Source organism: Sarcophilus harrisii, chromosome 4, assembly GCF_902635505.1.
Source record: "Sarcophilus harrisii chromosome 4, mSarHar1.11, whole genome shotgun sequence".
NCBI lineage: Eukaryota > Metazoa > Chordata > Mammalia > Dasyuromorphia > Dasyuridae > Sarcophilus > Sarcophilus harrisii.
In genome coordinates this window covers 416,856,891-416,880,048 of record NC_045429.1, presented here as the reverse complement: position 1 = coordinate 416,880,048, position 23,158 = coordinate 416,856,891, and positions in this window count along the sequence as shown.

Genomic DNA, 23,158 nt, shown 5'->3' with positions numbered 1-23,158 from the left:
GGAAGGCTTTAACACACACTGAGGAACCATATCCATGTTAGATCCATATCCATCAGCCCATATCCATGTTAGATCTTGATTCTGATGGATGAGGGCGGGGTTAGGGGAACTATAAAAATATAATGATAATTTTGGGGGTCCTAATGATCCTAATGTTCAATGTAATGTGTAGTATATTATCAAATTTTAAAAATTGGTTCTTAAATATTCTTGGTATATAGCAGTAATCCCATGCTGGGTAAAGGAAATAGAATCTGAATCAGGATCCAAATGAACTTAAACCAAAGGTCAGATTGGGTCAAGATAGTGTGATCCCTTTTCCCTGTTTCTTAGTCCTGAAATGCTGGCATATGAAATTAGGGGGAAATTGAATGCTTCCTACAAGAATTGCAACTGAGAGATCAGTGCAAAATCAGGAGATAGGAAGGACAGCAATCTGACTATCTGATTCAATTTAATTAAAGCTTTGTCCTTGTGAAAGTGTTATTCATTCCCTGTATAATGGAGGTTATCACAGAAAGCTCCTGATCTACTGAATTGGAACCGTCACTTGGAATACATGTGGTGATGTCCTTGTGCCGACTCCTTGCTAAAGGGCATGAGTGATCAGAGGCATTTGCTTGGTTCTTGTGTGTTTCCATGACTAGGAACTGTCTCCATTGACTTGTAGACTAAATGAGGAGGGATTTCACCCAAGTTTTTCTCTTTTTATTTGTCAAGCGTGTCTGTATTCTGCCATCTTTCTCTCAGATGTCCAGCAAGGCAGGGGAGAAAATCTCTCTTTTTCTCTACTGTCACTTCCAAGAAACAGCCATGATAGGTGCTTCTTGAAAGCAGGAAGAGGGTTTACTAGTCTAAATGAATCTGAGAATGTATCTCAAGTCCAGCTGCCTCTTCTCTAAGAACAGAAAAGAATAAGGAACTGAATAATAGAAAAGGTTGAATGTTTCCAGGTTTGGTGGCTACTTTGTATGCTTGAGTAGTCCAGAGTCACTGAGAGATGGAGGTGTCATTGCTCAGCATGAGATGCTTCCTGCAGCTATACCTTTCTCAGGGAGGATAACCACCGCCAATAGTGGTTGGCCAGACAACAATGACCTTAAATGAATTGCTTCTCAAGCAATGGCTGACTGAAAGTGAAATCTGTTTACTTTCTCTTAAGTCTCTTTGTAATCTTTAACTCTTAGGAAAATGAAATAAAAATTACTAATTACTATTTTGATTTAAATATTTACCAGTGAACATTTATGAGTCTTTGAGCTTTTCGTAAGTCTAAACAGCTGTCCTATAGATGATACCTATTGGATGATCTACCAGTTCCAAGCCTGGAAATGGAATTGCTACCATTTGAATTGTCTTAGGAAGATTCTGAAGATCACTTGTCAAGATAAAGTACGAACACTGAAATCTTTTCTCAAGCTGAACTGCCAGGTATTCAAATTCAACTGCAGAGAGCACAGCTCCAATGGTCTGGCCCCATCATTCAAATGTCAAAGGTACACTTGCCTAAAAGACTATTTTACAGAGAACTCGTCCAAGGCAGTCACTCACATGGAGGTCAGAAGAAATGACACAAGAACACTCTCGGGGTCTCTGTGAAGAACTTTGGATCAATTGTGACACATGGGAGACACTGGCACAGTGCCCAGGATACATACCCATATCAAAGAAGGCTCTATGCTCATTGAGTAAAGCAGAATTAAAGTAATTACAAAGAATCATGAGATATTCAAATCTAGAGCCTTATCTACTCCAAATGCTAAACCCTTTCAATCTCATATTGGCCTGATTAGCCACGGTGGACACACTGTATTTTGAACCAACATTGTGATGGTCCTTTTCAAGACCAAAGGACAACAACCAATTAATCCATCTATTACTTTGTATATTGAGTAACTTCTCTAGAAGGTACCTTGTCAATCCCTTTGGATGGATCTTAAACATCCTGTCTTTGATGATGAATCCTCCCTGACCACATTTTTCACTATTGATTGCACTTCCATTCATTTTTCTCAACTCTATTGGTTGAGGTACAAAGAGTTGAAATACTCTTTGTTCCCCATTGATACTTCTAGGTTCTCCTCTTTCCTTCTTTACTTAGTAACCTCTCTTCCTTTGCATTTATTCATATCTATTACCCCCTTCCCAAAATTCTGGTAACTATTACCTCTCCCACTAGGGCACTCCCCTTCCTTCCTCAGTTTACAATTTTTCTCTCCTCCATAAATCCTGCCCTCCTACTAGGAGACTTCAACATACATATTTATTCTCCCTCAAATCCCCTAACCATTCAGTTCTATCATATGAAGACGGTCATCTTTTCATCACTCACAAATATACTACCTCCATGTTCAAGAATTCTAACCTTATCTGACCATAATTAATCATTCACATAGTTTTATTTATTATTATCACTGTAAATTCTAGTCCCTTGACTCCTCAGTTCTCTCTTGCATCATTTCTCTTCAGGAGCCATTCTTTCCTCTTTTCCCTATGTTGACTCCTTGGTGAACCAGCTCAACTTTACACTGTTCTCCTCTCTTGAATCCCTATTCCCTTTCTCATATGGCCAGTTACACCAGCCAAGTCTCATCCTTGGATTGCTTGTGCTATTCATCTTCACTCCTACATGTATGTTGCTGAAATAAGGTAAAGAAATCTGATTAGTAGACTACAAATTGATGCTACATAACTTTAACTGGACCCTCGCTTCTGCTAATCAAGCTGACTATAACTTTCTCATGAACTCATTATCCCCCTCTCCATTACAGCTCTTCCAAACTTTTTAAATCCCTCTTCAAATTTCCCAAGATCCCTCCTCCTCCAACCCTCTCAGCTGAGAACCTTACATCATGTTTTAGAGAAAAAAGAGGCCATTCATGGTGAACTCCCTCTTCTCTACTCCTTTCTCTCTCTTATTACTCAGGTGGCATCTACTACTTTCTCCCCCCTTTTCCTTGTCTCTCATGATGAAGTAACTTATCCTTGCTAATGGCAGGTGGGTGCCAGAGTGCCTAGAATGCTGGGTCTGAAGTCAGAAAGATCTCAGATACTTATTAGTTATGGGAACCTGAACAAGTTACTTAAGCAGGTTGTCTCATTTCCTCATCTATAAAATGAGATGGAAAAGGAAATGGTGAACTATTCTAGTGTCTTTGACAAGAAAACCCTAAATATAGTCACAAAGAATTGGATGCGAATGAACAGACTTGATGACAATACTCATTACTCAGGCTAACCCTTCTATTTGTTTCATCCCAATTTCTCCAAGTTTATTTGTCTGTTATCCCCACTCTTTCACTTATTCTCAATCTCTTCTATTTTATGGTCTCCTTGTCTACTGTCTACAAATATCTATGTCTAACCCCCATATCCAAGGTTTGCTTCTCCCAAATACAACTCCTGCTCTCCTCTGACACTCTTTGCAGAGATAGAAGACTATAGAAGTAATCTATTACACATTATAGTCACACACAGATTATGTAGTGATTGGTTTTACTGAAGAGCTTTTAAAAACATCATACCATTCCAATTAAATTACTAAAAAAATTATTTTACTGAATTAGAAAAAATAATAACACATTTTTTTGGAAGAACTAAAAGTCAAGAATTTCAAAGGAACTAAAAAAATTGCAAAGAAAGGAGGTTCAGGGGTACCAGGTCTTAAACTATATTATAAGACTGTAATTTTCTGGTTCTGGCTAAAAAATAGAAAATTAGATCAATAAATGGAACAGAGTAGATATACAATTGCAGCAGCAAATAAATATAGTAACCTTGCATTTGACAAGCATAAAGACTTAAGATTTGGGGACAAGAATTTATTATTTTATAAAAATTATTGGAAAACTGGAAAAACAATATGGCAGAAATTGGGCATAGACCAGTATCTACACCATTTACCTACATAAGGTCAAAATAGATATGTGACCTGGATATAACTAGAGATATCATAAGAAAATGTGAAAAAACATGGAACATATTATTTATCAAACATATGGATAAGTGAACAATTTGTGAATAAACTTGAGATAGAAAGTAGAGCAAGGTATAAAATGTATAATTTTGATTACATTAAGTTAAAAATATTTTATACAAATAAAACAAATGTAGCCAAGATCATACAGAAAGCAGACAACTGGAAAACAGATTCACAGATAAAAGTCTCATATCTCAAATATATAAATAACTTTGTAAAAAAAATCTATAAAACTATGCAACATTCCCTAATTGATAATTGATCAAAGAATATGAACAGACAGCATTCAGATGAAGAAAGCTAAACAATTTATAGTCGCATGAAAAATGATCTGAATCATTATTGATCAGAGAAATGTAAATGAACAATTTATAGTTGTGTGAAAAAATGATCTAAATCATTATTGATCAGAGAAATGTAAATGAAAACAAATTTGAGATATTATATTACATCTACTAGATTGGCCAAAATGATTGAAAGGGAAAGCAACAAATGGTGAAAAAATTGGGATACCAATTTATGGTTAAAGGAATTATGAATTGATCCAAACATTTTGAAAAACAATTTGGAATTATGCCAAGGGGTTATTAAGCTGCCTATACCCATTGATCCAGCAATGCTACTACTAGGTCTGTATTCCAAGATGATTAGGGGAAAAAAAAAGAACCCATATGTTCTAAAATATTTATAGTCGTTCTCTTTGTGATGACCAAGAACTGAAAATTGTTGGATTCCCAGTGATGGTTCCAAAGAAGAGATTATGAAACATACTTCATCATAGGGAGTTAAGAAAACTTCTATGATAAAATGTTGCATACATTGCCCAGCCTAGTCTTTAAGGGCAGATTGTTTTCACCTCAGGCTTGAATTATTCTAATAACCTATGGGTGAATCTGTCTGTCTAAGGTCTTTTCTTGCTCCAATCTACTCTCCATTCAGTTACTCAAGTATTTTTCCTAATGCAGGTCCGACTATGTTACCCTTTTTACTCAGTAAACTTTAGTAGCTCCCTATTGCCTCCAAGAACAAAAACAAAATCTTCTGTTTAGCATTCAAAATCCCTTATAACCTAGCTTTCAATCTTCTTATCACTCATTCCTCTTCATGTAGTGACATTGACTTCCTGGCTGTTTCATGAACAAGATGCTCCATCTCTTGACTCTGGGTATTTTCTCAGGTTGTCCTCTATACTTGGAGTGCTCTCTCCTCTGTGCTCTGATTGCTGATCTCCCTGGCTTCTTTAAATCCCAATTAAAATCCCACCTTCTACATAAAAGCCTTTGCCTACCTCCTCTCAATTCCAGTGCTTTCCCTCTGTTAATTATTTCCTATTTATTCCATTCTATTATATATTTGCTTGCATGTTGTCTTCCCCACTAAATTGTAAGTTGCCTGAAGATAAGCTCCCTGATTTTTTTTTGTTAGCACAATGCCTGGCATATATTAGGTGCTTAATAAATGTTTATTAAATAAAATTGAATATTTAAAGTTTGTTTAGGATGTTCCTGGAATAATTCCAAGTAGAAGAGACATGACTCATAAAGAACAAGAAGTATCTGATTCCTTTGCTTTGGGGTCAGACTGTCTTTGGGTATGAACACAGGCCAAATGAACCCACAGATGGGGCACCTTTATGGATATAAGTCACTGTTATAGAAATCATCCATCTTACATCCATTCCCACTCTGTATATCAATATCTCCTTAGCAGTACCTGTAAGCCTGTAGGTTTTCATAGCTCCAAAAAATTATAACATAAAACAAAACATATAACATAAAACATAACAAATAAATCCCATCCAAAAGCCAGCTTAATTTGAAAAACAAAAACTCTCAAAATTTTAAAATGAAAATGCAATGAAACAAAGCAGCATCCCCCAATCTTGGCCTGTATTAGCAACAAGGAAGTGAAAATTATGAAGCATCTTACAAGGTAAGCTGTCTCCTCCAATATTGTTTCCATTGTATGCTTCTCACTACATGATTTATTTTGTAGCATTGTTAGTTTTGCATTAAAAGTGATTTGAACATATAAATTTTTTTAAAAAACAGTCTTATGTTTTGTACCTTTAGTAGTAGACTTTGGAAAAATTTTTTTAAAAAAATTTCACTGAAATGATTATCTTTGTTTAAAGTGAAGGGTTTCCTGGTGTGTAATTATAATGATTAAGCATGGCCCTGGATGTGAGTTGAGAAAATGCACTCTCTGCTCTCTTTGCAGTGGTAGAGGGCTATAGAGGTAGACTGTTGCATATACAATCAAACACAGATAATATTTTGGCTGGTCTTATTGAATTATTCTTTTGAATTCTAAATTTTTTTCATACTTCTTAACTCTTTGTTATAAGGGATGGTTTTAGTGGATAGTGAGAGATACATTCAGAAATGAAGATGATGTAAAAAGATATTAATAAAAATTTAAATACATTAAGTTAAAAAATAAAGGTAAGGATTCCCAGTGATGATAGTTTTAGAGAAGAAAAAATGAAACATACTTCATGGCAGAGAAGTAGGGTAGAATGTTGTATACTGCCCAGCCCAGTCCTGGTATTGGAAATTGTAGCTTCATTCTTTTTCTTTGTCACAAAAGAAAGTTTAATTTGGGTGCGGGGAGAAGAAAATAGGTATCAACTATGACATAAAAACAAAAGAGTATCAACAAATCTATTCTAAAATGAAAAAATATAATGTTCAGGATTCAAGGAAAAGATTTAAGAACTAGTGGAAAGAATAATGGCTGGTGAACTAAGAGGCATGAATCTGAAGCTCAGCTTTGTCACTACCTAGCCATGGTACCTTGTATTTATATTCTTATCTGTAAAATGAGAAATTTGAACTACAATTATCCCTTCTATATTTCAGGGGTTAGGAATATGGTGCCACCATAATCTGGAAAATCCATGTAAACATTTTTTGGTCCTCTCTTCAAAATAGAAAAGATGTCTGAACGTTTTCTTTTTCTTTCATGAGATGTTTACCATATCTTATTGTAAAATTTGAGTTAAGTATTTGGTCACAGGTTCTGCATCAACTGATGGCCTTCACAAGTCATCTGTAGTTTCTGCAAAAATCTTCCAAAATTTTCATTTTATTTCTTATGTCAATGTTATATATCGAAACAGCACTGGGGTAAGTTATAATGTGGAAGGGATAACTGTAGGAAGATAAGGTCCCTTCAAGCTTCAGCATCCTATAATTACATTATTCTAAGATTCCAAAAGGACAAATGTTTATTAGATCAATGGAATCAAACTCAGAAACTGGGGGAACTAAGGATCTCTGTGAGGCAAGTATGGACTTAGAAAATCACATATTAATATTATGGGTGTTTTATTTTATTATATTTATTTTGTTTGATATTTCCTGATTCTATTTTAATCTGGCTTGGGCAGCACTGGGCAATATTATAGATGATGATGCTATGTCCTGCAAAGTGTGTTTGACACCTCTGTGTTAGAGAAGCTCCATCTTCCTAAAAGTCTAAGGCAAGGATCTTTCAGTGTGATATATTATGATTAATTCCATGTATCTGGGCAAACTGGAGATCACTTGGGGACTTAGAATTGTTTGTGGGCTCAGTGGGAGTCCACCCAGAGCCTCATTGGTAAAGCCTCCCAAACCCCTTCATCTTGTATAATTGTGGCTTGTGACTCAGCTTCTGTGATTCCTGCCTATGCTGACCACAATTTTAGCGACAGACCTGCTGAAACACAGGACTCAATCTTGACCTTGGCCTGTCCTATCATGAAGTTTGCAAGGTAAGAGAGCCAATGTGTTGGGTAACAGAATCAGGATTCATGACAGCCTTGACAAGCCCAAACAGTGGGATATAATTAATAAATTTTATAAAGGGATAAATTTTAAGTTCTACATTGGGATTCCAAAAACTCATGGACAAATAGAAAATGAAGGATATATGTTTAGATATCAGTTCCTGTGAAAAAATCTGGGGATTTTAATGGATTATAGGCTCATTGAGTCAAGATTGTGACATTGGAGCTAAGACAGCCAATGCATTTTTTTTTTTTTTTAAGACTGGATCTTCCTATCTCACCCAGGCTGGAAGTACACAGACTCTTCCAAGACCTGATCCTTCTAATGGCTGACATGGGAGCCCTGATCTCCATTTCTGACCTGGGGTAGTTCATCCATTTCTAGGGACTGTCCATGTGGATGGTAGCCTTAGTGTGGGCACCCAGTCTGCTTTGCTCACTGCAACTTTTTAAAACTCCCATGTTCAAAAAATCGACAACCTGACCCAGTATCCACCATTATAGATATGTGCTACCACTTGGTCAGTGAATGCAGTCTTATGTTGCTTTAATAGAAGTATAGTTTCCAGAGTAAAGTTTATTCTAGAGAATATTTTGCCCAATATCCTATCAATTACCAAACATCTATTAAATACTTATTAGGTGCCATACAAGGGATGATGCAATAGATAGTGTGCCTGGTCTGAAGACAGGAAAACTTATTTTCCTAAGTTCAAATCTAGCCTTATGCACTTTCTAGCTGTGTGACCCTGGGGAAGTCACTTCTCACTGTTTTCCTCAGTTTCCTTCTCTGTAATATGAGCTGAAGAAGGAAATGGCAAATCATCCTGATATTTTTGCCACGAAAATCCCAAATGGGGTTATGAAACAACTGAACAACATGTTCCATACACTGTGATAGGATGTTGGTGACACAAAAACAGAAGTGAAACAGTCCATGTTCTTAAAGAATTTGCATTCTATCAAGGGAGCTAACATGAATATAGAAATAATATGTAGTATATACTAAATAAATACAAGATAATTTGGAAAGTGGGTAACCTTTTTGAATCATGGACCCTTTTGGCAATCTGGTAAAAATCTATGAATCTCTCCTCAGAGTATGATTTTCAAGTTGCTTAATGTAGGATTAGAAAGGAAACCATTTAATTGAAATATAATTATCAAAACCTTTTTTTAAACATCACTGACCACAGGTAAGGAACCCCTAAAGTGGTAAGCTGTGAGAATTATTCTAGAGTTTCACATTCAGTTATAGGTGCCACATTTTAGGAAGCATATTGACAAGCCAGAACTTGTCCAGAAGCAGATGACCAGGAGAATGAGAGGACATGTCTGTCCATCTAGATGTCGCATTAGAAACTCAAATGTAAAATGTCCCAAACTGAGCTTATTCTATTTCCACCAAAGCCTCTAACTTCATAATTTATATCTCTGGTACCCTCATTCATCTCAAGCTTTTGTATTGGAACTGTGCATTATCTTTGGTTGAAAAATAAATGAAAAAAGTATTTATGAAAAAAATATGAAAAGCTTACTTTGTGCCAAGCACTGTGCTTCATTTCAGGGATATAAAATGAATAAAAAATTGAGATGATTCCTTTCCTCAAGGAGGTTATGTTGTAATGGAGTAAGCAACAAGGATAAACAGCATGGAGGGGTTAGGGAGGAATATTTTAGTTTGAAAAGTTACAGTATTGGTGGAATGGTGCCATTGGAAAACAGATGAATTCATTTCCATTAGCAGTGACAGAACTGATTTGTCAAGAACTGGAATTATTGGGAGGAATTATATGTGTTATAGTGGGGCAGCTGACAAAGAAAAGGCAGCATCAAGTGGAGTGAAGTATGACTGAAACCAGGCTTAGAAATTGGGGCTAACTGAGGCAACCATCTTTTAAGAGTGTAAAGCTCCGGGGAGGGAGTTTTTGCTGTTGGCAAAAGTGTCTAGTTACCCAGGGTATGGTTTCTGCTCTGGGCTGCAAAAAGGTTGCTGATTACTCCATCTCCTTTACTTCTTATATCAAATCCAGTTTCTGATTCTTATTGATTTTTTTCCTACATAGCATCTCTATACATTAATTCTTCTTTATTCCCACTGCCACCATACAAGTACAAGCCGTAATTACTATCCACCTGGACTATTACAATAACTTCCACTCTCTCTCTTCTCTAATTAGTCCTTAGTTTCACTATCAGATTGATCTTTATGGTTTAAAAATATCCATAGCTCTTTATTACCAATTAAAGTAAAATTCAAATTCTTTTACCAGGCATTCAAGACTCACTATAATCGGGTACCATTATTCCTCTCTAGCTTTATTTAACATTATTTCTATCCCTAACCTCTGGACTCTTAGACATTGTACTAATCTCTGTGCCCTGAATATGCTCCTTCCTATTATTCCCTATATCTAAGATGTCTTTTCTTGTCTTCTTCACTTTTGAGTTCATATCCATCCTGAAGAATCCTGGCTTCTTTCATGGCTCAGCTGAAATCCTATCTTCTACAAAAAGCTTTTCCCTTAAGGCTAGTGACTTCTCTCTGTTGGTTCTCTCCAATTATTCTGTAGATATCTTGTGTATACATAGTTGTTTTGGTGTAGTGTCCTCTATTAGAGTGTGAGCTCCTTGGGAACAGGGATTATATTTGCCTTTTTATGTTCCTTGACACTGTTGCCTGGAAAAAAGGTAGTTACTTTATAAATCTTTATCCTTTAAAATTCAACTCAAATGTCACCTTCTCCAGGGAGTGCTTCTTCATCTTCAAGTCAGTATTAACCTGCTCCATTGGATCTTGAATAGAACTTTGTTTTGCATCTCTTTAATATATTCTATTTAATTGTTGTGTAGTGAGAAGTAGTTTTGTAGAGGGATAAAGACCCGTGTTCAGAGTTGGAATATCTGAATTCAAATCTGAATTCAAATCACCAGAAGGTGATACAGTAGAAAGAGGGCTGACTCTAGAATTCAGGAAAACTTCAATCTGGTCTCAGATAGCTATGTGACCTTGGACAAATCATGTTATCTCTGCCTGCCTCAGTTTTCTCAATTGTAAAATTGGGACAAGAGGAGCACCTACTTTGAAGGGATGTTATGAGGAATAAATGAGACAATATTTGTAAAGTTCTTAGCATGGTACTTGGCCCAAAGTTGACATTTAACAAAAGCTTATTTCCTTCCTCTTTTTGACATCTACCATTTGTTTGACTCTTGGTAAGTCATGTAAACCAGAGAACTCTAAATCTAGAATCCATAGAGGAGGTGCCAATTTGCATAAATAGAGGGAATTTCCCCATTGTAATGCTTCTTACACCAAGAGAATCACAGGTTCAGATCCCCTCCAACTTTCTTCTGTGGTTGCAGCTTATCTCCCTTTTAAATTAGAAACTCCAGGAGAGCAGGGGCTCCCAATTTTTATATTTCATTCAGTGCCTATCACCTTGCTCATCATTGCACAGTAGGTGACATTATAATAAGTGTTTTTAAATTATAAAATGCTGATTATGTGCCAGTATTTACAAATACTATCTCATTTGATTCTTATAACAGCCCTGAAACACAAGTATTATTATGATCCTCTTTTTACATTTGAGGAAACTGAGGTAGTTAGGGTAAGTGACTTGTCCAGAGTCACTTAGCTAGTAAGTGCCCGAGGCTGTATTTGAACTCAGGTCTTAGATTCTGGGACTGGTACTCTGTCTGCTTTGCAACCTAGCTGCCCCCTCTCCATATGCAATTCCCCTTACATAGGTAGCACCCTGCTCTGGGCTCACTTGCTTACCTCTTTCTGGACTGTCAGGTTAGGTTTCCCAAAGGTCAATTATTACCACTTCTATCAAGATCCTAGAGATAACATAGAGGGGTTAGAATTTGTGTCACTTTTACCTACAAACCCCATTGGCAGTGTAGTTGCCAATATGTATCAACCAGTTGACATCAATTAGCTTATAAATATGGTATTTACTGAGAAAATATACCAGGAAGGGTAGTTATAAAACAATCTCAAACTGAGAAGTTCATTTTCCCCATACAAATTTAAGGTACTAGGAAATGGGCTCAACCTTAAAATACAAAGGTCACAAAGCACACCCAGAGAGAGTACATGGAGCTGACAGACATTATGTGACTCTTGGCCCTAGGAGTAATTTTTCTCTCTCCTGCCAAAATTTTTTTCAGAGTGAGGCAGGTGAGTCCCTCCTATCCTGAGCTGAGGCATCCCTTACAGAGAAATCTCAGCCAATGGGTATATTCCCTGCTGGTCTAGACCAAGAACATCTCTCAGCTGCCATATTGGCTTTTTAACCAGATTTCTTTGCTATTGCTACTTGCTATTAAACCTCATGGCTTTCCTGCTCTGGATACTTCTCTCTCCGAATGTTTATTTACTTAAGATCAGGAAAAGACAGACCTAATAGAAACAGAGAATAGAAACATATCCACAACCATATGGCAGCCAGGTGGGATATAGGACAGCTGCTGCCCTTATTCAACATTTTATAGTAGTTTTTGCTTCACCGATTGCCAGAAAGAAAGATGTCAGAGGGTTAGAGGGGGACCTATTGATCCTTTATAATTTAAACTTAGTTTTAATTCTGTCTTTCCTAAATCATTAGGCCTTTCTTTTAAGCTAATCAGAAAACTCCTTATTACAAGGTCAAAATGGATACATGATTTGGTCATAAAGGATGATACCATACACAAATTAAAAGAGCAAAGGATAATTTATCTATCAGATCTTTGGAGAAGGAGGGAATTTATGACCAAAGAAGAACTAGAGAACATTATGAAAGGTAAAATGGACAATTTTGATTATGTTAAACTTAAAAAAAATTGCACAAACAAAACCAACAGAAACAAGATTAAAAGGGAAGTACAAAGCTGGAAAAAAATCTTTACAGCCAGTATTTCTGATAAAGGTCTCATTTCTAAAATGTATCAAGAACTGTCAAATTTATAAGAATACAAGTCATTCCCCAACTGACAAATGGTCAAAAGATATGAACTGACAATTTTCAGATGATGAAATTAAAGCCATTTATGGTTACATGAAAAAATACTCTAAATCATTATTGATTAGAGAAATGCAAATTAAAACAACTCTGAGGTATTACCTTACATCTCTTAGATTGGCTAAGATGACAGGAAAAGATAATGATAAATGTTTGCAGGATTTGGGAAACTTGGGGCAGTAATGCATTGTTGGTGGAGTTATAAAATGATTCAACCATCCTGGAGAGCAATCTGGAAATATATCCAAAAGGCTATAAAATTGTGCATATCCTTAGACCCAGCAGTGTCATTACTATGTCTGTATCCCAAGGAAATAATAAAGAAAATAATACAGATTAGAGTTCACACCTTTAAGAGCGTTTACACATTAGAGCTCACATATTAGAGTTCACAAGTATGGGAGATTGACAAGGATGGTTGAACAAGTTGTGGTATATGAAGGTAATGGAATATTATTTTTCTATAAAAATTGTGAACAAGCTGATTTTAAAAAGGCCTGGAAAGATTTGCATGAACTGATGCTGAGTGAAACAAGCAGAACCGGGAATACATTGCATATAATAACAGGAAGAATGTGTGATGATTAGCTATGAAAGATGGTTCTTCTCAGTGGTTCAGTGATTCAAAGCAATTCCAATAGACTTCGAATAAAAAATGCCTTCGGCATCCAAAAAAAGAACTAAGGAGACTGAATGTAAATCAACAAATGCTTTGTTCACTTCTTTTTTCCCGTTTTTTAAAATCTTTCCCATGGTTTTTTCCTTTTGCTCTGATTTTTCTCTCCCAAAATGATTCATAAAGCAATGTGTGTTAAAAACGAAATTTAAAAATGTCCAGCCATGGAAAAAAAAAGAAAAGAAAAAAGAAAACTCCTTATTAAAGAACCAATTTCCTAGTCGCTCAAGAATGGAAGTAGGACCACCAAGCCTCCAAATGTTGGAGAGAACCAGGGAGGTTATGTTGTGCAAGCTCTATATGATCCACCAGAAATGGCAAATATGAATATGTTTTTAGTAGTAGTCCTTCATTTACCAGTCCTCAATTATGCTTGTATAATATCCACACAACATATCATACACTCAATATATACATGTATGTTGCTTTCCCCATTAGAATTTTAATTCTTTAAAGGCAGATATTGTCTCCTTGTTGTCAATATAAAATAACAAATGTTTATTGAAATAGTATTTGAGCATTTGACTTTGAAATTCATACCATTTTAGTTGGGTCTATGAGTATAGCACCACAGGTCTGTCATTTTGACCTTGAAATTCATACCATTTTAGTTGGGTCTATGAATATAGCACCACAGTTCTGTTATTTCAAAATCCTTCAACTCACTTCTCTTAAATTTTATATGTAAACACTTTTAAAGATTTTAATGGAAGAGATCTAATGGTAAAGGTAATGTAAATGTGGACTAATTTTTACTCTTGATCTTTCTTTCTTGTACAAAGAGAGATAATACTACCCATTCATCATCCACTTGGAGGAAAAATATGAGTAGTTATTCCTTAGTGGTATAGAATTATGTTGAGGCACTCTACTTCTTGGCTTGCCCTACCTTGCAGCCAGGAATAAAAGTTTCCAGCTGATTGGCCACAGTTTAGGGCATATTTCATGATCACAAAACAGAGTTTTTCCTCTGTGTGAATTTAACTGACTCTTGGAACTCTGGTTCTTGACCTCATTACCATCATATTTTTGCACTGAGTATAGATCTTACATATAGATGTTCATTAAGATTTTATTTGAAGGGTCAATAGTTCTAACAAAAACCATGAACTTTCGGGTTGCAGGTAGTCTTCTGTGAATGGCGTAGACTTTATCTGAGCTTTCATATTCATGATGTCCTGAAAAATTGGAGGTCAGGTAATGTAATATTTCCATATTCATTTTTAAAAATATTCATTTATTTCAGATCTTACTGTCCACCATGAAGTAGAGTTTCTAAATCACAGAACCATAGTTCCAAGTTGTAAATCCAATCTATAGATGCATGAGAATTATCCCACTGAATATCTGAAGAATAATCTTCCAGACCATTTCACTCTGGGGTGGTTTTAATTGTTAAGAATATTTTCCTGCCAACAAAACTATAATTGCCTATTTGTGGTTTCCACCCATTCTTCCTAATTTTATCCTCTGGGGCCAAGGAGAACAAGTTTAATCCCTCTTATGTTCAATAGTGTTTCAAATACTTGAACCCTTTTATTCTGTCCCTACCCTGTCTTCTCTGGGAATTGGTAACAGCTATAATCTATATTGCTTTGATATTGGGGACATACCTTCTTAATGACCTTAGAAGAGATTTTGACATTGTTCAGAAGAAATAAGGTTGCTAATATAAGAGGAGCACAGGAGGGATGAGAATACAATAATGTGATAGGAAAAGCTGTCTTTTGCTCTACAAGGTTTCTGGAACTAAAAATAAGGTTATTCTTAGTAATAAAGTCTGTGTCCTGGACTTTTTTTTTTTTTTAATTTCTTTGTCTTTAGTAAAGAAAAAAAAAACATTTACTCAGAAGAAAGCTTATCTAATGCAAAACCCTTTCTTATCCTTATACAGTCTTCACTAATCCTATTATATAACCAGATTGTCCTATTGAAGTTTGTACAGTGGGTCATTGGCTGAACTTGAGTGTGTTCCACATGTCCTTGGTGCCCTTTCACTCCTTCCAACTCCATTGTCCTTAGACACAGAAACTTTTCTGAATCAACTTTCTGGTCTTTGAGCTTAATGAACTGAAGAAAAGACATATGTTTGGGAGATACTGATAGTACCTGAAGCTAGGGCAAAAGTAATGAATGTTTGTTCTATCCTTTGCCATCTCCTGAATGACCCTGGGTATAATTATCCATAGGGGATTGAGAAAGGATTTTTTTTTTTTGGCCTTTCTCCTGAAGAAATTTTTTTATGATCTCCTTTTAAAACCATTTTTATAATGTAAATCTTCACACATCCCCCAAACTGAGAAATTATCAAACAAGTTTCTTTTCTTCATATGGGAGATTATTTGAAACATTGATCTCCTGACCAACCTTGATAAATCACTACCATCTGATAACTCTCCAAGGAATGGATTTACAACTAGACAACTATGTGATATATTCTGTACAAGAAGGGAACAGAGCTAGATGGTCACACACAGCTCTAAGGGAAAATGTGAGAGTGGGATTTATAAACCTAATGAAAGCGGCAGACCTTCAAGTTCAAAGTCATAAATTGGCTCCTGGAGTCCTGATTGCTGGGAGGAGAAGCAAATCAAAGCGATTTAGGTTAGAGTTCATTTTTCCTGAATCAGGTTGGTACAGTGCTTTAAAAATTGAACAGTTTCATTCAATATTAACTTGACTTACAATAGCAATGCCCAAATCAAATCTGAATTAAGAGACTGAATATAAATCTAATTCATCAAAGACTAAATCTAGTCACCAAATGCCAGACCCTCAGCATTACTTTCTATACCATGCCTGAGATGGAGAATGTGAAGGTCATTTGGCTAATGAATCCAGTATAGAATAAAGGGTAAAACCAGAACTATATTACATCTGAATTCCATGATGGAAAAAACTGGATTAGAACAAAGGCAAGAGACAGACTTCATCAGTATTATTAACAGTGTTATAAATAAAAAAACCCCAACAACCTCCAACTTGTCATTGCTATGATAATAAAAACTAGTTTACATACTGTTTCATGATTACAGACTATTTTCATGGATTATTTCATTTGAGCCTCAAAACCCCATTGCACAAGAGACTACAAATATTATTATCCCCATTTTACAGATCAGGACATCAGGGCCCAGTGAGGTTAAGTTCAATGAACATTTATTAAGGGAATGGAAGGAAAGAAGTATTTATATAGCACTAGATATTATCTAACTGCTAGAATTTGTGATAAATACTTTGCAGATATTATCACATTTGATCCTTAATAGCAACTCTATAAAATAGGGTCTATTATTAGCTCCATTTTATAATTGAGGAAACTGAGGCAAACAGAGCTTAGCCTTTAAAACAGAGTTTAAATGACTTACCCAGGGTCATTCAGCTAGTAAGTTTGAGGCTAGGCTGGATTTTAACTCAGGTCTTCCTGATGTCAGCCCTCTATTTGATTGGCAGTGGTAGAAGGAATTTCTTTCTGAGGAGTTCTCCAACACTGATGTGGGGCATATACATAACACAATATACCACATATATGTATATATGCTACATGCATGTATATACATATGTATACATGCCATATATGTGTATGCATTTTGATAGCTATTTTTAGCATAGTTGGCTTCCTATTTTATATATTTCAAAAACATTATTTCAAGAAGAGGTCTATAGGCTTTTCCAGACTGCCAAAAGGGGGCATGATAGTTGCATCATGGCTAAGAACTACTAAATTTGGGGAAATAGAGAATGTCACATGGAAAAGTGGCATCTGATTTGGGACCTGGAGTGAAAGTAGAGTTTTCAATAGATGGAACTGGGGAAGTTGAGTCCATTCCAGGCCAGGGTCTACTGTGAGCAAAGGTGCAGAGATGGGAAAGGTCAGGATAAGAACAGAGAATGGAAGGTTAACCAATTTCACCAAACTGTAACTTCATATACACAAAGGAAAACAAGTACGAGATATATGTGGAACAAAATTGTAGAAGGTTTTGAAAACTCACAACAAGAATGAATATTTTATTTATTTGGTGGGAAATTTTCAGTCACTGAAGCTTTTTGAGTAGAAAAGTGACATGATCATAGAAATACAATAGGAATATTAATGATGCAGCAGCAGAGAGGTTGGTCTATCTGTCCTACATTCCTGGGATAATCTGCCCTCAGTTCTGACTCTTACTTCCCCAAGCTTCCTTTCTACAGCTGGTTGTTCCTGAATCCCTTCCTTCCTAGTATCTTCCCCTCCCATATTATTTTCCATTTCTCTCTCTCTGTCTCTCTCTCTCTCTCTCTGTCTCTCTCTGTCTCTCTCTGTCTCTGTCTCTCTCTCTCTCTGTCTCTCTCTCTCTCTGTCTCTGTCTCTCTCTCTCTCTCTGTCTCTCTCTCTCTCTCTCTGTCTCTCTCTCTCTCTCTCTTTTCTCTCTCTTTTCTCTCTCTCTCTCTCTCTCTCTCTCTCTCCTCTCTTTTCCTTCTCTCTTTCTTCTTTCCCTCTTGCTCTTTCATATACACAATATATACATATATAGAACCCTCATTATATTATATATATATAACTATGTCAATATAATGTATATATAAAACATAACTAGTAAAGTTATGGAAAACTTTGACATAACATGTTTAGTCAGCATGTTGACTAAAAGTCAATTCCCTATCAATAACTATGTATATATGCAGATAGCAATGTATACAAATACATAGTTATACATAGTTATAGAGAGATGGATAGTTATTTTATATATTGTTTTCCCCATTAGAATATGAGCTCCTTGAGAACAGAGACCAGTGTTTTTTGTCTTTCTTTGTATCCCTAGCACTTGCCACTTGCCAACATGTTTGTTGAATGATTGAAAAACTGAAATATACATAGACTAGAGGCAAGAAGACAAGCCAAGAAACTTATAGAGGATTTTGAGCAGAGTGATTGAGTGAGAGATTAATGATACTAGCTCAGCCCATCATCTTAAAATAGGTAAATATGGTAAATGAACAAAAAATAAAATGGTGAGAAAGAGGAAATGTACTCATGAGGAAATTGTCATTAAAAAAAATCAAGAGGCAGCTAGTTGGTTTAGTGGATAGAGCACCAGCCCTGAAGTCAGAAGGACCTGAGTTCAAATATGGTCTCAGACACTTAAGATTTCCTAACTGTGTGACCGGGGCAAGTCATTTAACCCCAATGGCCTCAACAACAACCAAAAAAAAATCAAGAAAATGGAGAAAATCAGCAAAGAAATCTCCTATAAAATAAATGCATTTTCCTTAGTAGAATTGTGATTTCACTGGTATTAGAACTATTGATGCAGATCAGCACTTTTTCTGGGATTTCTTAGAGAAGCTCTTGTCCTGGGAGCTCCAGGACATTAAGGGACCAGGGTCACATAATTACTATGTTTTAGAAACAAGACTCAAACCCAGGTCTTTTTGACTCCAAGGCCAGCTTCCTATCCACTATATTGCACTATCTCTCAGGGGCAGGAATGAGAGGAAGATCAAAAATAGGCTGAGAAAACTCTCCAAAAGAAAATTCTTTAAAAACTACAATTACAAATCTAGAGAAAAGGATGGAACAATCCAAAAAACACTGAATGTAGTTGAAAAGTCAATTAAAAGAAATAAAGGATGAAATTAGAGCTTGTAAGAAAGGAGATTCAATGGTTTAGAACAGAAACTAGAAAAACTCAGAGCAGTGAATACTCTGAAACAAGAAATGGGATTGTCAGATGAAAATTTTAAAATGCAATTATTCAACAAAATTTATTAAAGCAAAATCAAAAGGAGGCAAAATTGGAAGAGCACAGAACGTTGCTATAATAAAATACAATTCACTGGAAGACAGGGCTCAATAAGAATCATTGGTCTCCCAGAAAAAATATGATGAAATAAAAAGCCTGAATAATATATTTCAGCAAATCATAAAAGTCAATTCCCTTGGAGTGGTTCTTGAAATTGAGGCTCTACAGGTGAAAGTCATTCAAACAGAGAAGTGAGGAAAATGAGAGGGGCTCTTATGTATCTTTTAGGGGGGGTAGGAAAGGGAAGGTTAAAAAAATACAGATGATATTATAGTACTGGAGTCGGGATGAAGTAAAGAGAAAACTGTACTCGGCTCTGGGGGCAGCAAACAGGTATGATAGTATCCGGTTATAAGGACTGATTGTAAAGGTGTGATGATGGGAGGTGGTGGGGAAGAATAAGATCCAGTGATTTGGATATGGGCTAGAAAGAAAAGGGAAAGAGAAAGAAATCTGGGGTCTGATTGTTTCAAGTAATACTAATAACATATCAAGTGTTGATCTATTACTTTAAATGGAAAAAAAATATTATAACAAGAGATGGTGGAGGGAAAAATAAACAATCATAATTCTGAATATTAATGGGATGAACTCATCCACAAAATGGAAGTGTGACAGAATGGATTAGAAAGCAAATTCAACAATTTGCTAATGTAAGAAGCACACTTAAAATGTAAATATTCATACAGAGTTACAATGAAGGGTTAAAGTTGAATTGATTATATATTAACTAAATCCAAAAAAAGCAGGCATGATAGTTATGACTTTAGACAAGACAATAGTGAAAATAGATATTATTAAGAGAGACAAACATGGAAATTTCATTGTGCTTAAAGGCATCAAAGATAATAAAGCAAATCAGTCTAAACACATTTATACTGAATGGCATATCAGCTAAGGATATAAACCAAAATATAAAAACCTACATAGTAAGACAATAAGTGCAGCATTTATTAAGTGTCTGATACACACTTTGCCAAGATTTGGGAATACAAAGATAAAAACAGAACAATATCTTTCTTCCATGGGTTTATATTCTAATTGGTAGACTATAATGTACAAGTATATGTATGATATATGCAAAATAAAGACAAAAGAATTTTGGGGGAAAATGTACTAGCAACTTAGGGCATCAGGAAAATCTTCCTTTAGAAGATTCTTATTGATTTAACTATTGAGGGAAATCAGAGATTTAATGGAAGCAAGAAATGGTGGATTCAAGATATGAGGGACATATACTAGTGAAAAAATATAGCGATGACATAAGGAGTGTTATGTGTTAGGAACAGTAAGTAAGCAGAGTGTATGGAAAAGAATAACATGTAAAAAAACTGTAAAGGTTGGAAGGGGCCATATTGTTAAGACTTTTAAATTTCCATCATGTGTGTTTATATTTGATCCCAGAGGTAATAATGAGTCCCTGGATATTATTGAATATGAGAGTAAAATGACAAGAATTTTGCCTCAAGGAAACCAGTTTGGCTATAATGTGGAAGATAGATTGGACTAAGGAGAGGCTAGATAGGAAATATTGCAATTATTCATGAAGTAGGTGATAAGAGCCTGAACTAGTGAAGTAGCTGTGTGACTAGTAGGGAGTTAACATTTTTGAGAGATGTTATAGAGATAGAATAGCATTGATTGGATGTGTGAGCTGAGTGAGAGTGAAAATTTAAAGATTACAGCAAGATTTTGAACCTGGGTGACAGGGAGGATTATCAAGTCCTCAATAATAATAGAAACGTTTAGAAAAAAGGTGGCATTTTGAGGGGAGGGAAGATAATAACTTCTATTTTTAGAAATTTTGAGTTTGATTTACCTATAGGGAATTCAGTTTGAAATGACCCACAGGAAGCTGATGATATCAGATTGAAATTCAGGAAAGACTGGATCTATATCTTTGGATATATGCTGTATAAATGATCTTGGAGTCTTATGCAAAGAGATGATGATTAAACCCATAGGAGCATATAGGATCATATAAAGAGAAACGATAAGATAGGAAAAAGCCTTGGAGTATACTCAAGTAAGAAGGCATGGCATGGATGAAGATCCAACAAAAGAGTTGTTATGTATCTGACACCTTGCTAAGATTTGGGAATATAAAGACAAAGATTCATTTATTTTTTCTGTTTTTAGTCATGAGTTCCTTATACCCTAATATGAGAACCAGTAGAGAGCAATGTCATGAAAAGCCAGAAAATCAAAGACTGTGACATAAGAAGAGAGTGGTTATTAGAATAAAATGTTGCATAAAGGTCAAGAAAAATGATGAATGAAAAGAGATCTTTAGCTTTGGCAATTAAGAACTCAGTGGTAACTTTAGAGACAGGAGTTTCAGTTGAGTGATGAAGCAGAGAGCCGTATTGCACTGTGTTAAAGGGGGATTGGAAAAAGAACAATTGGAGGCATTGAATATACATGGTTTTTCTAAGGATTTAGCTAAGAAAGAAAGGAAACGTAGAATGACAGTAGGTCTGGTGGGATATAATGTAGGTTGTTTTAAATGGGGGAGCCGTAGGGAAGGAAGCAGAGAGAGAAAGACTAAAGATGAAAGAGAGATGTGAGATGATAGAAGGAGCAGTTGGCTGGAGGAGAAAAAAAGCAGATAGGATAAAGGAGCTATATAGAAAGGCTGCTTTTGGTAAGAATGGGAATAAAGGAAGAAATGGTGGAGGAAAGCCTTGTGAGATTATGTGTACAACTACCTTTCTAATCCATTATTTTTCCACTGTGGCATATGCCGTGAGACATGGAACACAACAGTCTTTGAAGAATTGAAAACAAATATGACACAGAAGTCAATAGAGAGATATATGGTAGGTATTCATAATCTGTAACATATAATCAATGAGGAACTTCAAAGAACAGGGGTAACATGTCATCAAGAAGATAGATGATAGGTACAGAAAATGCTGGTAATGAGATGATGATGAGGGATAGTCAGAATGCTCCACTGATATTTTTGTGATACCAAGAAGAACTGGCACACTGGGTAAAAAAAAATAAAGCTCTAAGAAGAGCTTGTAGGAAGGCATGGATTTTGATTACATAAGATGGTCAGGCCTGGATGGGTTCACAGTCTGCATTTTTGGAGGGAACATTTCATCAAATGAGATCCCAGAACTACTTGAACATTTATTTACTAGCTTGATTATCTATCTATCTATGAAACTGCATGGAAATGTATTGTTTTCAGATAGGTCAAATAGAATCTATTTGAGTATTTAAACATTACTTTGCAAAAAAAATTTACCACATCCTAGGGTATAATGACTAAAAGCAGAAAAAGTAAATGAATGTTATACTGTGATGAATAAAAATCAATCAGGAAAATATGAATAAAGTACACAAATGGATTCAAAATAATTTTATCCTAAGAATGAAAGGTTCAGAGAATGAATAGGCTGAATAAATGATGGAAAAAAATAAATTATTTCAAAGAAAATTATTATGAGACAACATATTGAAATCCATGGTGTGTTGCTAAAAGCAATTCTGTAAAATAAAATTTATGCCTTTGAACTCTTATATTAACAAAATAAAGAAAAGATTAATTATTTGAGTATCTATATTTTACAAATACCTAAAAACAAGAGAGCTATTTGTTACCAAACTGGCATAAAAGTAGACATTTTTGGGAAACCCTCCACAAAACCATTAACGCTGATAGACAAAACGAGTTAGTTTTTTTCAAATGAACAATAAACAGAATTAAACTTTTGGCTCATTTGAATTTTTTAAAAAAAGAGATAATTCTATTTTAAAAATAATAAAAGATACTTAAGAATGAATGGGGAGAAAATAAAATTATTAGAACTACCATCTCTAATTATATATGCCCATAAAGCTGGAAACTTAAATGACATGGATTAATGAATGAATATTTTAAAAAATACAAAATGATCAGATCACTAAGCAAGACTAGAGAAT